The following is a 16,141-nucleotide window of genomic DNA, read 5'->3' as shown; positions in this document are numbered from 1 at the left end:
AAACCTGAACAGACACATAACCAGTAAGTAGATTGAAGCAGTCATCAGAAATCTCCCAACAAACAAGAGCCCAGGGCCAGATGGCTTCCCAGGAAAATTCCACCAAACATTTGAAGAAGAATTAATACCTCCTGAAAATGTTCCAAAAAATAGAAATGGAAGGAAAACTTCCAAACTCATTTTATGAGGTAAGCATTACCTTGATGCCAAAACCAGACAAAGACCCCATCATAAAGGAGAATTACAGACCAATATCCTTGATGAACATGGATGCAAAAATTCTCACCAAAAATACTAGCCAGTAGGATCCAACAGTACATTAAAAGGATTATTTACCACGACCAAGTGGGATTTATTCCAGGGCTTTAAGGTTGATTCAACATCCACAAATCCATCAATGTGATACAATACATTAATAAAAGAAAGAACAAAAACCATATGATACTCTCAATAGACGCTGAAAAGCATTTGACAATTACAGCATCCTTTCTTGATCAAAACTCTTCAAAGTATAGGGATAGAAGGTACATACCTCAATATCATCAAAGCCATCTATGAAAAACCCACAGCAAATATTATTCTCAATGGACAAAAACTGAGAGCTTTTCTGCTAAGGTCAGAAACATAGCAGGGATGTCCATTATCACCACTGCTATTCAACATAGTACTAGAAGTCCTAGCCTCAGCAATAAGACAACAAAAAGAAATTAAAGGCATCCAAATTGGCAAAGAAGAAATCAAACTATCACTCTTTGCAGATGATATGATACTATATGCGGAAAACCCAAAAGACTCCACTCCAAATCTGCTAGAACCTGTACAGGAATTCAGTAAAGTGTCAGGATATAAAATCAATGCACAGAAATCAGTTGCATTTCTCTACACCAACAACAAGAAAGAAGAAAGAGAAATTAAGGAGTCCATCCCATTTACAATTGCTCCCAAAACCATAAGATACCTAGGAATAAACCTAACCAAAGAGTCAAAGAATCTATACTCAGAAAACTATAAAGTACTCATGAAAGAAATTGAGGAAGACACAAAGAAATGGAAAAATGTCCCATGCTCATGGATTAGAAGAACAAATATTGTGAAAATGTCCTGCTACTTAAAGCAATCAACACATTTAATGCAATCCTTATCAAAATGCCATCCATTTTTTTCAAATAAATGGAATAAATAATCCTAAAATTTATATGGAACCAGAAAAGACCCTGAATAGCCAGAGGAAGGTTGAAAAAGAATGCCAAAGTTGGTGGCATCACAATTTCAGACTTCAAGCTCTATTACAAAGCTGTCATCATCAAGACAGTATGGTACTGGCACAAAAATAGACACATAGATCAATGGAACAGAATAGAGAGCCCAGAAATAGACCGTCAACTCTATCGTCAACTAATCTTTGACAAAGCAGGAAAGAATGTCCAATGGAAAAGACAGCCTCTTCAACAAATGGTGTTGGGCAAGTTAGACAACCATAGGCAGAAGAATGAAACTGGACCATTTTCTTACATCACACACAAAAATAGACTCAAAATGGATGAAATACCTCAATGGAGACAGGAATCCATCAAAATCCTTGAGGAGAACACAGGCAGCAACATCTTCCTAAAAACATCGCCAAAGGCAAGGAAGCAAGGGAAAAATGAACTACTGGGATCTCATCAAGATCAAAAGTGTTTGCACAGCAAAGGAAACAGTCAATAAAACCAAAAGACAACTGACAGAATGGGAAAAGATATTTGCAAAAGACATATCAGATAAAGGGATAGTATGCAAATCTATAAAGAACTTATCAAACTCAACCCCCAAAGAACAAATAATCCAATCAAGAAAAGGGCAGAGGACATGAACAGGCATTTCTGCAAAGAAGACATCCAGATGGCCAACAGACACATGAAAAACTGCTCAATATCACTCGGCATACAAATACAAATCAAAACCATGATGAGAGATATCACATCAGTCAGAATGGCTAAAATTAACAAGTCAGGAAATGACAGATGCTGGCAAGGATGTGGAGGAAGGGGACCCCTCCTACATTGTTTGTGGGAATACAAGCTGATGCAGTCACTCTGGAAAACAGCATGGAGGTTCCTCAAAAAGTTGAAAATAGAGCTACCCTACAACCCAGCAATTGCACTACTGGGTATTTACCCTAAAGATACAAATGTAATGTCTGAAGGGGCACATACAGCCAAATGTTTATAGCAGCAATGTCCACAAAACCCAAAGTATGGAAAGAACCTAGATGTCCATCAACAGATGAATGGATGAAGAAGATTTGGTATGTATATACAATGGAATACCATGAAGACATCAAAAGAAATGAAGTCTTGCCATTTGCAACATCATTGACAGAACTAGAGAGTATTATTCTGAGAGAAATAAGTCAATCAGAGAAAGACAATTATCATTTGATCTCCCTGATATGAGGAATTTGAGATGCAAAGTGGGGTCTTGGGGTTAGGGAAGGAAAAAATGAAACAAGATGGGATTGGGAGGGAGACAAACCATAAGAGACTCTTAATCTCACAAAACAAACTTAGGGTTGCTGGTGGGGGGACGGGGGGTATAGAGATATGGACAGGGTGGTTCGGTTATGGACAACAGGGAAGGTATGTGCTATGGTGAGTGCTATGAAGTGTGTAAACCTGGCGATTCACAGACCTGTACTCCTGGGGCTAATAATACATTATATGTTAATAAAAAATTAAAAATCTAAAAAAAAAATTATAGGAGAGCTGATATACTGGAGAGATGCATTTGGGGATTTAAGATGTATACAATAATTTAAATGATTATTTGTGCATGCAGATCCTTACTTATGAGGAGTTTCTAACCACTTTTTGCAGTGCAGCCCTCTTTAAAAAGAGTCACTAGAGATAATGAAATTATTATAAATGGGATTACACTCAATATGAATTACACATGAATGAAAGACTACCTTCAGTGAACTTCATTATAAAAGAACTAAAAAACATGGCAGAACAGTGGATCACTTGGAAAGAAATGTCACCCTATACAGATTTGCTACTTCTGGAATTGATTTCCCCAGACTTTGGAGGGCCATGTGCTGTATGTCAGATCTCATTCATGTCCATTCATTTTGACTGTCTGTTACAGAGAAATGTGAGTTCTTTCATTTCACAAGAACAAACAAAAAATGATTAAAACATTCAACTTTGTCTTTAAAAAGGAGCTTATTATTCCATGGAAGTAGAGCAGTTTATTGCTTTAGCTCATAGCTTTTTGTCTCAGACAGCCCTAAGTTTGAGACACTGTCCTATCTTTTTTACAGTGCTCCAGAATCCAAGCTCCACAAAATAAGCACCTTGTCTGCCTTGGCCACTGAGGTATTCCTCAGACCCAGAACCATGCCTGGCCCAGAAAATAATTGCTGGTTACTGAAAGAATTTAACATCTCTAAGCACTGGTTTCTTCATGTATAAAATAAACCTCCTTCAAAGAGGGGTTATAAGGATAAAATGTGACAAAATATGAAAAGTCTTTGACCAATGTAAGCACTCCCTAAGTTATTGCTAAAATGATCATTTGAATGAAAATCAAGTCAAGTTTTTCATATATACAGTTAAGTGCACATGCTCTCTTTCACTCATAACTTTAAGGCCTCATAAAGTGTGTAACCCTTTCCCCCAATTTCCTATTATAATTTTAAGAAAGTTCCATATAATCAATTCCATCTATTCATAGATGATCTGTGGTCTTTCTACCTCTGACATTTCTCCTCTATATACAAATTTCTCACTGTCTTAAGGATATGGCTAGTGAATAGTAAGTAGCCACATCTCTCCACGAACAAAAAATCTAGTGTGTATGTTGTATTTGCTTTTTATTTTATACACACATACACATACACACACACACACACACACACACACACACACACACACACACTTATTGAAAGTCTCTCCTCGATTAACATTCATTAGGGACATCGGATAAAATGAAATGCTTGTATATTGCCCTCTGCTAAACAAATGTGGCTTTCACCGTTATTATATCAATTATGTTTCCCAGAAAATTTTTTGTACTGGTTTTATTTGTAAGTCTGGTCTTACAAACAAATGGTAAATTCCTCAAAGTCAGTGAATATGTAAATAATTATTTTTCTGGGTCCCAAAGGTAGTTTCTCCTGTTAATAGCATTCTCCCAGTCACCCCGTACCACCACCCCCTCCCCCAAGCCAAGACCATCAAGTCATAGCTGACTAAAAATTCAAGGGATGAAATCATCCATTTGTAGAAATGACTCACAATAAATCAAAGTGAGCTGAGTACAAGCCCCCAGGAAAAAAGAAATGGACTGGAATTGTAACTAAGAATATTCAAGTACAGTTGCATGTTAATCTCTCTGAAAAACTGTAAGAGATAAACAAAGAAAAATTGTTAAGAAGACTTCTAAGGAGGGAATTCAGCATCTGAAGACTGAAGTATATATTAAGCATTGGGGTCCAGAGGTCCCAAAGCACAGAGCATCTCAATGGACCCACCAGTTAGAGATTCTGGCCAAAGATAACTTATCTGACACTTCTGGGTCCCATCTCAGGCTCTCTGAGCAACCTTCTGACCATAATTTGCCCTTGTGGTAAGATTCACCACAGGGAAGAAAATATATTGATCAGGAAACATGATTTCTGGATCCTCTCAACACATTCAGTTCTCATTGTAAATTAATGGATTAGCCTTTTGGATTTTATTCATCAATCTCTGTTAGTTCATTTTGTGTGAGTCTGCCCCCTGAGGCAAATTTGTTCTTGATCCACTTACAAATGATATTTTTAAGACTGTCAGGCCAGGGCCAGACTCACCAGCTGTACCCCAATGCCCATTCTCCTGCCTTTCCATAGTGAGAGGTTTATGTGAGCACATCTTACCTATACAAAGACCACATCTCTCAGTCTCCCTGCAGTTAGGTGCCACCATTTGGAGTCTGAATTGAGGGAATAGTCTACTTTCTAAAACTTAGTCATATCCCAGGGAATATCACTGTCCCTCACCACACTGCAAGAATTCAAATGTTTCCAAAATGCAACCTTTCCCTTCAAAATATGAACCACACTTTTCTTGAAAAAAAATGGTAAATGTACTTTTCTCTACTCATTATAATCTTAAAACTGTTCATTATAGTTCATCTATATACATGAGAACTTCACCTACATTATCTCATCTCAAAGTACAAAAATATGTTATGGCGAATTATGTCAAGAACTATGAAAAGTCTGAGATTTTACCCTACTTCCAGGTTAATGAGTTAGCATGATACAGTTTCATGGATGCCGGCAGAGGACATGAGACTCCTGGATCAGGGACAAAACTTTATCACTCATACCACAAACAGCATGAGCTTTCTGCTTACATTAGTTCTCTTGTCCCCAGGTGCATTGACTGCAATGTGTATGAGCCTGGATCTATGCTATATACACAGAGGGTTTGTGTCATCAAATGTAGGAGACCCCTACTCTCTAATAATGAACTAGAAGCAAACCTGCCCTCTATCCTAGAAGGCAGTACTATCTCTATCATACTAGATGGAAAACAAATCTTCCATTTGCCAGAGAAGACACTGTCTCTGTCTTTTAAGGTTATTTGTTGAACAAACATCCTTGAAAAGAATTTTGGGGGGAAAAAAGTTATCAGTGCCTCTTTTCAACAGGTACCGATCCATGGAGAACCAAGTCCTAAAAAATGGCAATAGTTAGACTTCAGTACAGGTTCTATGTAGAAGGAAAATGAAAACATCAGATTGAAGTAAATTCTATCCCCTTCCGCTTTCCCACTAATTCCTTGTCCATGACCAAAGAAATGAGCAAGGGCAGCATTAATGATGTTTAAGGGGAAAACAAACCTTTTGCACAACCAAAGTAGACAGAAAAATTAAGTAATTATCCAGTGAATTGGGGTTAAAGAATCAGTTAATCCATGTTCTTAGAGGCCAGCTCTAGTCTACTCTTCAGGTTAACCCTCTCCCCAATGCCTCAGGAAGCTTGGACACCCAGAGAAACTAACCATTTCAAACCATGTGTTTCAAAAGAGGAACTTTATTCCTTTCCTATGTGTGGTGATTTTTTTTCTCTTTTCCTTTTCTCCCCCTTCTCTTACTCATGCTTAGGTAACCCAGAGTGCTAACAATGCAACCAACATGATTTTAAGTGATATATACATAAATTCACTTAATACAACCCAGTGAGGTAGATTCTAACATCATCTTTCTTTTACAGAAAAGAAAACTGAGGCATTATTTTTTTTTTTCTAAAGACTTATTTACTTGAGAGAGAGAGAGCGTGTGCACAATGAGTTAAGGGTAGGAGACAGGAGGAGGAAGGGGCAGAAGGAGATGGAGAGAGAAAATCTTAAGCAGACTTCCCACTCCCCATCAGTACAGAGTCTGATAGAGAGCTCAATCTCACAACTCGAGATCATACAACCTGAACTGAAATCAAGAGTCAGACACTCAACCAACTGATCCACCCAGGTGCCTCAAAACTTGGGGCATTAAAAAAATAAATAAATGTATATTCTCCAAAGTTACACAGCTAATAAATTGCATAGACAGGCCCTGAATGTAGGATATTTGGCTCCAAAGTCCAAGCTCATCATGAGTACTCACCATCACCTGTCAATGTAGGCACCCCATTCTGTGTCCACAACCTTCTCCATGCCAAAAGAATAATAAACCAAGGCGTGGCCACCCATGTAGGGATTAGAGAAATTTTTGGTCAGTGTTTTTTCCTAAAACTGAGACTATTAATACCTTTTTACGTTTTCTTGTTCTTTTCATTTGAAAATCTTCCCAAGTTAACTGAAAATGATCCATTCTACACTTTTTAATGAAACATAATATTCCATTGCAAGGATGTACCATAACCTATTCGACCATTACTCTATTCATAGGCATTCACCTTGTTTCCAATTTGCTCCAACAACAAATCCAGCAATACACTTCTTGTTAATAAATCTTGATGAACCCAGCCTTTTACTTCTATGGGCTCAATTCCCAAGAGTAGTTCTGCTGATTAAAGCGTATGTGTATCTCTATATTTACTAGACGATGTCAGATTGCATTCTCAGTTGCATTTCACAAGCAATATAAGAGAGTACCCTGTCTCAACATCCCCATCAGAGTAGATGTAATTGCTCTTTTTAAATGGTATCAATCTGATGGGTATAGAATGATTTCTCACTGTTACTTTAAGTTGCATTTACCAATGCCAAGAAGTCAACATCAGATTCTTCACAAATGTAATTGGCCATTTGAATCTGTTCTTCTATCATTTCAGAGCCAAATCTTTTTGTACACTTATAGAGGCCTGTTTTTTTAAAATTGGGTTTAAATTGTTAAATTGCACATTTCTAATAGGGTTGTTTTTTAATAGTGTTTTTTTTTAATAGCTCTACTTAGTATTTAAGGGCTTTGTTATTAGAGATATCAGTTATTTTTCTGACACCTACAGTTTAATTTTTTTCCTCAAATCTATCATTTTTGTTGAATTTATGGGAATTTTTATGCAAAGTGTTTTCATTTACAGATATTTAAATATATTTCTCTTTCATAGAGTTTTCTCTCTCTAAGAGGAGCTCTCCAACCTCTAACCTTTATATGAAGTAATCTACATTTTCCTCTAATATTTTTAATATTTAAATTCAAATTGTAACCTATCTGAAGTCTATTTGTATATATAGGATGTGAGGTGGGTTTCTAAACTTGTCTCCAAACGGATAGCCAATTTTTCCAAAATCCTTTTTTTTTTTTTTAAGTAAACCATGCTTTTCCTATTTAATTAAATGTTTATCACATACTAAATTCTCCTATTTGGTGGGAAATATTCTGGATACTATTCTGTTTCATTGGCCTACTTGTATTTTTCTGTGCCAAATAACAATGCAATCACCAATTATTTAAAGAATAAATGAGAGAGCAATTTGTACAAATCAATAAAAATATATAAAGAAAAGAAAATAGAGTAGCATAAATAATAAAGAAAATCAGATAGAAAGGGAGCCTGAGTGACTCACTCAGTTGAACATCCGACTCTGGATTTTGGCTCAGGTCATGATCTCAGGGTGGTGGGATAGAGCTTGGGATCGATCTCTGCATTTTGTGGGGAGCCTCTCTGTTCAGTGGGGAGTCTGTTTCTCCCTCTCTCTTCCTCTCCCTCTGATCTTCCTCTCACTATCTCTAAAATAAATAAATAAATCTTTTTTTAAAAAGTATATTTTAAAATCAGAATTATATATGTTGTTAGAACAAATGTAAACATTTTCTCTTTCAAGCTCTGCTTCTCTAGTCTCCAGTGTGGCTAGCATAAGTTATCAAATCACCTGGAGAACTACTCTAAATAAATTAACATTTTATATCATTAATAGTGGAGAATGTGTTTTCAAGAAAATGGTTTCTCATTTTACCTAAATAACAGAGCTAATATGATGTATTTTTGGAAAATCAATGTCACAGTAAAGCGAAAACTTGTTTTCTGTTTTTATTTTTCAACTGAAGATATTGAATCAATGTCATTATTTCTACAATATGCCCCAAAGTTTTTGTAGTTGACATTATGTTATCTGAAGGATATTGATAAGTGACTATCAACTAAGTGACAGCTGCTAAGTTTTTTGTGATGACATTATTTAATCTGAGGGATATTGCTTGGTAAAAATCAAATAAATGACAGCTGCTCAGGGTACCATTTTGGCCTTGCTACCTTCTCAGCAGCTTTAACAAAAAGATGGATGAGTTTCAACCAATCAGAAAAATGATTCAACCATTAAAACATATTCCTCTCTTGCTGCTTTGTTCCCAGTGAGATAGTTTGTATTCTACACCTGGCTATCTTTTCGGATGTGTGAAATACTAAAGTATATGAAATATTTTTTCATCCTTGTGGATATGGGGTGGTTGTGTCATTACTGTTTCCACTGTTATTATTTTAGCAGTGCTGTCTTGGGAACAGTACTTTGTTTAATGTGATTCTGTGAACAACAATGATAATAGCACTTATATAATTCAGGCATATATAACTCATCTATAACATCTTGTCAATGTCAGCTTTATTTAAATACGACTTTTCAGTAAGCTCAGTTTCTCAAATATATGTACCCTTTATTTAGTAAAATAGTTCATTAACAATAGGCAGAAGAGTAGAATAATAGGCATTGCTGTCATCCTCAGCATCTAGTCCTTATTTCAGTTGGAGATTAAATTGCCTGATGTCCTCACTTTAATAATTGCTGAGGCTGACTTTTATGAGGCTATCATGAGGAACGCTTCAAGCTTTCAAGGGAATGTCATTTAAAAGACAGAAAATTAGATGCTGATATGTCTAAGTAACAGCTAATAATTAGTTAAAATAGGCTTCAGTTAGCGAGTTCTTTAATATTCCATACCTTACCTAAAAATGTTATAAAGTAATCAATAGACATTATTTCGGACATTGTAGTATTAACACATAAATAAGTAATGATCAATATTGTATGTTTCTTAGTCTATGTTTAGTTTAAAAAAAAAAAACATAATCAAAAGCATCTACTTCATGCAGAGGAGATGCTATACTTCTATCACCCTAATGGTGTGAAAATGTAATGATGGTTTCCTACAAAGGAAAACCTCTTTTCTTTGATGTTTGAGTTTGGCTTCCATTACCACTGCCTCAGTAAGCTGAGAAGAAAACACACATTACCAACACTATCAAAGATGCCGTGACTGTGTTGCTGACAAGCATATACTTAATTGCAGGATTTAAAATGATGTCTCTGCTTTTGATTTTTATGGTGACAACTCTTTACTAGAATAATATAAGCAGTACTACCTAAAAACAGCAGTTACAATGTCCTATTACTTCATAGAGGTATCCATAAAAAAGTAGAAATCACAAAGATGCTCAGTGTAAATGAGGAACCACTGTACTCTCATCTCTGTGAGTTTGCTTCACTTTGAAATATTCAATTTGACATAAGCATGTTAAACGTGTATGCGTAAGTATAAAACGTCCCGTTACTTGTGAGAAACACAAATTAAGTAGGGTCTAAATGATTACAGACTAAATGTACAAGATATTCTAGTAGATGTTGTGCTCTCAATCTAATTCAAATATGATATCCCAACTTAAGAAGTAGTCTGCAGAAATCACTCTGTCTTAAACATGGAGCAGGGGGAGAAAGAAATAAAGAGATCATGACTTAAGAAAGGGAATAGCTCATCTTACAAGGTTTTTGCGAAGATTAAGTTAGATAACACATTCCAAAGTATCTTGTTCAATAAAATGCTGTATTATTTATCAGTTTTAGTGACAAGAACAAAATATAAAACATGAAGGTCCTGAGGTTTACATTATTTTATGGAAATAGGCAGAGAGTGGGAGAAGTAACAGAACAACAGAGAAAGAGAAAGAGAATGAGGGAGAAAGATGAACTAAACATGGGAGAAGAGGGTAAGAATGGGTTGGGGCAGTGGGAAATCTGCTCTGATAAAAGTCGTTTGAGATCCTTTGACCAGGAACATTTGCTTCCCAGGAAGGTCTTAGTGTTTGTAGCAGTGATGCCTATCACACTACTCTGACAGTGACCAAAATAGAATTCTTTGTCAAAAACTTGAATAAGCCTCCACAGGAGCTCAGGTAGATTGATACATTCAGCATGCTAGTGCATATTAGAATTCTGGGCATCCTAAATGAATTCTGGCTACAGAAGCCCACATTGTATGAATTCTGATTAGAGGTGGTGGGCAGGAATAAAGAAATGTCATCTGTTCTCTCAAACCGATAGCATACTTTTGATGATCAGGAGTTGGAGATTTTGGCCTGATTCTGGGAATTTGAGCTGTCCTGCCAAGGACCCAGTGGATAAGAATAGCCAAAATTTCTGGACTGCTCTTCTCTCATGCAGACATAAGCCTCCCAAAATCATTTAAATACTCTAAGGCTTCCCAAAATAAATCCAATCCATTAACTGGAGTAGATATTATCCAACTTAGATATACCAGTTACATCATGGTCCAAATCTATTCCTATTAGCATTTACTAAGATATGGAATATGCTGCTAACATATATGGCTATAAGAAATACATTTCTGGTATGCAACTCAGAGACATAATTAAGAAGCATACAGAATTAAATGATCTATAATCTTTTACATTGATATCATCCCAGAACTCTAAAATAGTTTACATCGGCTACACTAATGAATTTCCTACAAATGTCCTGGTCTTTTTTTATGGATTTCAGTTATGGCCAGCTAATCGGCAACTTTTTTTCTAAGCAATAAACATCAAGCAAAGCGTATTAACTATGGACTTATGGATATCTGAACATAAGGCAAAGCAGGAGGAGAACTTTACCATGTACTGTCTTCATAGCCTAGTCTATTTTGGGAACCAGTTGTGATATTTACACAAGGTGTCCAAAAAATCAGATGTTACCCCTATGCTGCAAAACACATACTAATCCAGTGTTTCTTCCTTTTTCTAGAACAAGTGAAAAAAATACATAATAAGATGGGCAGAGGATTTTTGAAGTTCTAGGAGTCGAAGAGGTCCTAGATTTCAGGCGGTTTCGCTCAACAGAGCAAGAGGAAAAAGATGCCTGTATCTAATAGAATGAAAGCTTCCTGTCCATAAAGAAGTGTAACTAAGAATATTATAAGGTAAGGAATGTAAATACCTAGGACACGGGCTTGTGCCAGAAGAAAAAAAGTCACTTCCTACAAAGTAACGAAGTAAGTGCATTTAACAGAGTTCTATAATACCAGAAAAGCTTCAAAGCCTAGGCTGAAAAGCAGGACATGACTGCAGGTGCCCACTGGAGGAGTGAGTGGGCCCTGTGGGCTTACTGGTTATACATCATCTGTATGTAATTTCTTACACTTAATGCTAGAGATGTTATGTATGTATATATGATATGCATAGTTCAGATCTGTTAAATGAGTTTACTAATAAAACTTTGTGTTAATGGGCACCTGGGTGGCTCAGTAGGTTAAGCCTCTGCCTTCGGCTCAGGTCATGATCTCAGGGTCCTAGAATCGAGTCCCACTCTCTGCTCAGCAGGGACCCTGCTTCCCCCCTCTCTCTTTGCCTGTGTCTCTTCTGATTGCTCTCTCTCTGTGTCAAATAAATAAATAAAATCTTAAAAAAAAAAAAAACTTTGTGTTAAGGAGTTCTGCCTTTGGTTTTAGTTATTTCCTGAAGCCCCAAGAAGGGAGGAAAATACATCACACAGTTGTATTCCATGAAATGAAACTTGGCGGTATTCACAAAAGTCAGCAAAAACAAAAGAAAAAAAAGTATTACTACACAATAAAATGTAAACAACACAACACAAGTGTATGCTAATTCACTGATTATAATTACAGATAAGCATATAGAAATCTATGTTCATCAGATTAAGGTTATGTACTTATGGTTTCAATTTATAATTTAGGCAAAATGTAATTAAAATATCCAGTATGTTCATACTCAAACCAAAACATTTAAGGAAATGATACTACACAATTCTAGTGTTAGCTATTAAAAATATTTCAAGACAAAGATTCGCTAGATTCTTTGACTAAATTAGTCAATTATTTTCAAAAGGTTAGACTGCAAAATTTTACAATTGTTTTAACCAAAGTTGCCAATAAACTTATAATTAATAATACTGAATTTCCTTTGTATTCACAAAGACATGATACTATAAGTAAAGAATATTCAAAGAACAAAAAAATGCCTCTAGGAATTTAAAAATTTGATAAAAGAACTCCAAAACACTACAGAAAAAACACAGTTATATAAACCATAGCACTTCTTCCTCCCAAATAAATTATCAGTCAAATATTAGGGTGGAATAAAGACATTTTCTGATACGCTGTTTCTGTCTTGTGCTTTTGCTTATTTGTTCACTCATTCAGTTAGTTATTAAGGCCCAGGAACGACGACAACCACTAGAGAATGTCTATGTCTTAACTCCTCAAGTAGGTTTTTGTTCCTTTCACATAAAGATGTGTTAGATTTGTTTAGATTTTAGTGTTAGATCTTGTTTAGTCCCTCATACAGTACTTAAGCTATAATAAATGCATAAAGCTTCTTTAATAAACTTTCTCTTCTGCCATTTGGACTTTGAGAACACTAATATATAATACCAACTAAATATAATAGGGACATTTTATCTAACTTTATCTTCTTAAATAGGCAGTCTACTAGTCAGATCAGGGTTAGTGACCATTTCAAATATCCCACGTAGATCCAAACAATTTACTATACATAAGCAACAATTCTGGTATTGCAGAAGGCTCTTTATTAAATATGGCCAGTGTTGATAGGTTGCCACTGTTACCATTTAAAATGTTAACCAACCTTCTAACTATCCTTAAAGGATCATGGGGAGATGAACCATAAGAGACTATGGACTCTGAAAAACAATCTGAGGGCTATGAAGGAGCTGGGGCGGCGGGGTGGCAGGGGAGATTGGGGGAGCCTGGTGGAGGGTATTATGAAGGGCATGTATTGCATGTATTGCATGGAGCACTGGGTGGGTGTGGTGCATAAACAATGAATTCTGTTACACTGAAAAGAAATTAAATTTAAAAAAAAATCAGCTATGCATACAATCCAAACCACATGCAAAGTTAAATAAACATTAGTGACAAAGTTAAGCTGCATATAAACAAAAATTGAAATGTGACATAAAGGGGTGCCTGGGTGGCTCAGTGGGTTAAGGTCTCTGCCTTTGGCTTGGGTTGTGGTCCCAGGGTCCTGGGACGGAGCCTTGCATTGTGCTCTCTGCTCAGCGGGGAGCCTGCTTCCCTTCCTCTCTCTCTGCCTGCTTGTGATTTCTGTCTGTCAAATAGGTAAATAAAATCTTTTAAAAAAAATTAAAAATTAAAAATTTAAAAAAAATTTTAAATGTGATATAAAGTATTAAGGGCAGCTGGCTGGCTGAGTCAGTAGACATGCAACTCCTGATCTCAAGGTCATGAGTTCAAGGCCCAAGTTGGGGCACAAAGTTTACTTTAAAAACATACACACACACACACACACACAAAAACCACATAGAAGCAATGTTCCAAAGAAAGTTTGGGAGACTATGTAACAGAAACTTCTATGGGCATTATTTATCTCGAAAGAGGAAAATTTAGAAATGAAAACTTTCTGTGACTGATGGGTGTTTGCAACACTCACTTTTTCCTTTGTATTTAGATGATCATTTAAGAAAAAAAAAATGCAGCTTATGGGATAAGATCACTCCTGATAAATCTTTAAGCCCTCTATATTTTTTCCCAAATATTTTTGGGACCACCAAAGACTCAAAATAACTATGAACCAGAATGGACCCCAATGACTATATAAATTCCATAGACCAATAGGACTACTTTTCAGGGGAAAGAGCAAAGATGCATGAGGGTCATATCTCAGAATTAAATGAGAACAAATATCTACTTAAAAGTCCAGAGACATCAATATCTTGGTTATCGAATTTTGTAAATTATTTTCTATTTTCTTTACCTAGATGGTTGTGTTTACAGCCAATGAAACCTGACCGTATGTTCTAGAAAAAAAGTACTTATGAAGCATAAAGTGGCCATAAAGCTATCCCTGAAGTGTTTATTATGAAAAATATTTTGAACTGAGCAATGTGGGAGACACAAATACCTATAAAATACAGATCTCCCAAGAGCTCACAATATAAAGGATACAATGAGATAAACTGCAGGAAAGCAAGACTACAAGTTAGAGCCAAACAAGAAGTTTAAGAGAGAATCATGGAAACCCTCCAATAATCTGCACAAGAGTTCCAACCAGTAATGAAACTCAGGATTCATAAACTGAACTCTTCTGGGACCTACATCTTAGATTTTTGCATAAACTCAATTTTCTTTTTTTTTATGGTACAGGCATCTTTTGACTAGATAAATTAGGAAATCTGAAAAAAAGCATATGACAAACTAAAATTAGATGAAAGGAAAGACTATGTTACTTTTCCCCACATATTCAGAACAGATATAACTTTGACACATTTTGTAAAATAACACCTTGAAATGCCATGCTATTTTACTTTACTATGTTTACCGAAAGAAGGATGAAAATAATAATTAATAAAATATATTTCACTTCAACTCAAAAGTCCTGAAATCTGTTATTTTAATAAATCTCTGCATCAAAATGAACACACACTAGAGCTTACAACTCTGAGAGCCTATTGAGGAAAATAGGTTTGTCTGATATGATATTCAAACATTTGAAAGGGTTTTTCCCCCTGAATAACATATTATTTGGCGTTATTTTCATTCTTTTCATGTGAAATTTGACCCAAATTTGCTTTCTTATTTGTATAAAATTCTTTTGATATCTCACTTGAAAGAAGGAAGATAATGGCATAGTAAAGTAGAATCCCTTTTCCACAATAAACAAACTAGAGACGAACATCTTTTGATTATGTTTTGTGATGTGTGAAACCTTATTATACAAAGCTTTTATTTAAATTACAGAATGGTAAAGCCATGACAGAGAAATTAAAAATAGTTATTTAGTTTGCAAACTGACCCAAAAAAGAAAATATATAATTTATTCCTTAAATATGTAATATAAAATGCTTTAGGGAAAAAAAGATAGCTAATTGGCCAGGATTTGATAATAATGCCTCTTAAGGCAACAAAGAAGAGAAAAATGATCATCACACACAGAACTCCAGGAATGCTTAAAATTTAAACTGAGAATGCCATTTCTACCTCACCTGGGATAGTGTTCTTAAAATAAAACATTTTCTTTTCACTTGCTAAGATATGATACTGGTTATGTGCCCTTTAAATTGGTTTCATTAAAATCCATTTACCTTAAAAATGAGTTGATATCAGAAAACTTATTAATATACTATACCATATTAATAGGCTAAAAGAGAGTAAAATATATCTGTTTCAACAGATATCAAATAAAAGCACTTGAAGAACTTCAACATTCATACAAGAAGATCTACTTTTGCCATTATTATTTAATATTCTCTGGAAGGACTAGTTAATGAAAGAAAAGAAAGAAGAGAACTGTACACTAAGAAAAATGTAAAATTACCATGACTTGCAGATGAAAGTTTATATACCTAGAAAATCTCAAGATATCAATAAAAATTATAATAATTCTATAATAATAGTAATATGTCTA

This window comes from Mustela nivalis, assembly GCF_964662115.1.
Source record: "Mustela nivalis genome assembly, chromosome: 12".
Taxonomy (NCBI): domain Eukaryota; kingdom Metazoa; phylum Chordata; class Mammalia; order Carnivora; family Mustelidae; genus Mustela; species Mustela nivalis.
Note: the sequence above shows the minus strand (reverse complement) of the source record.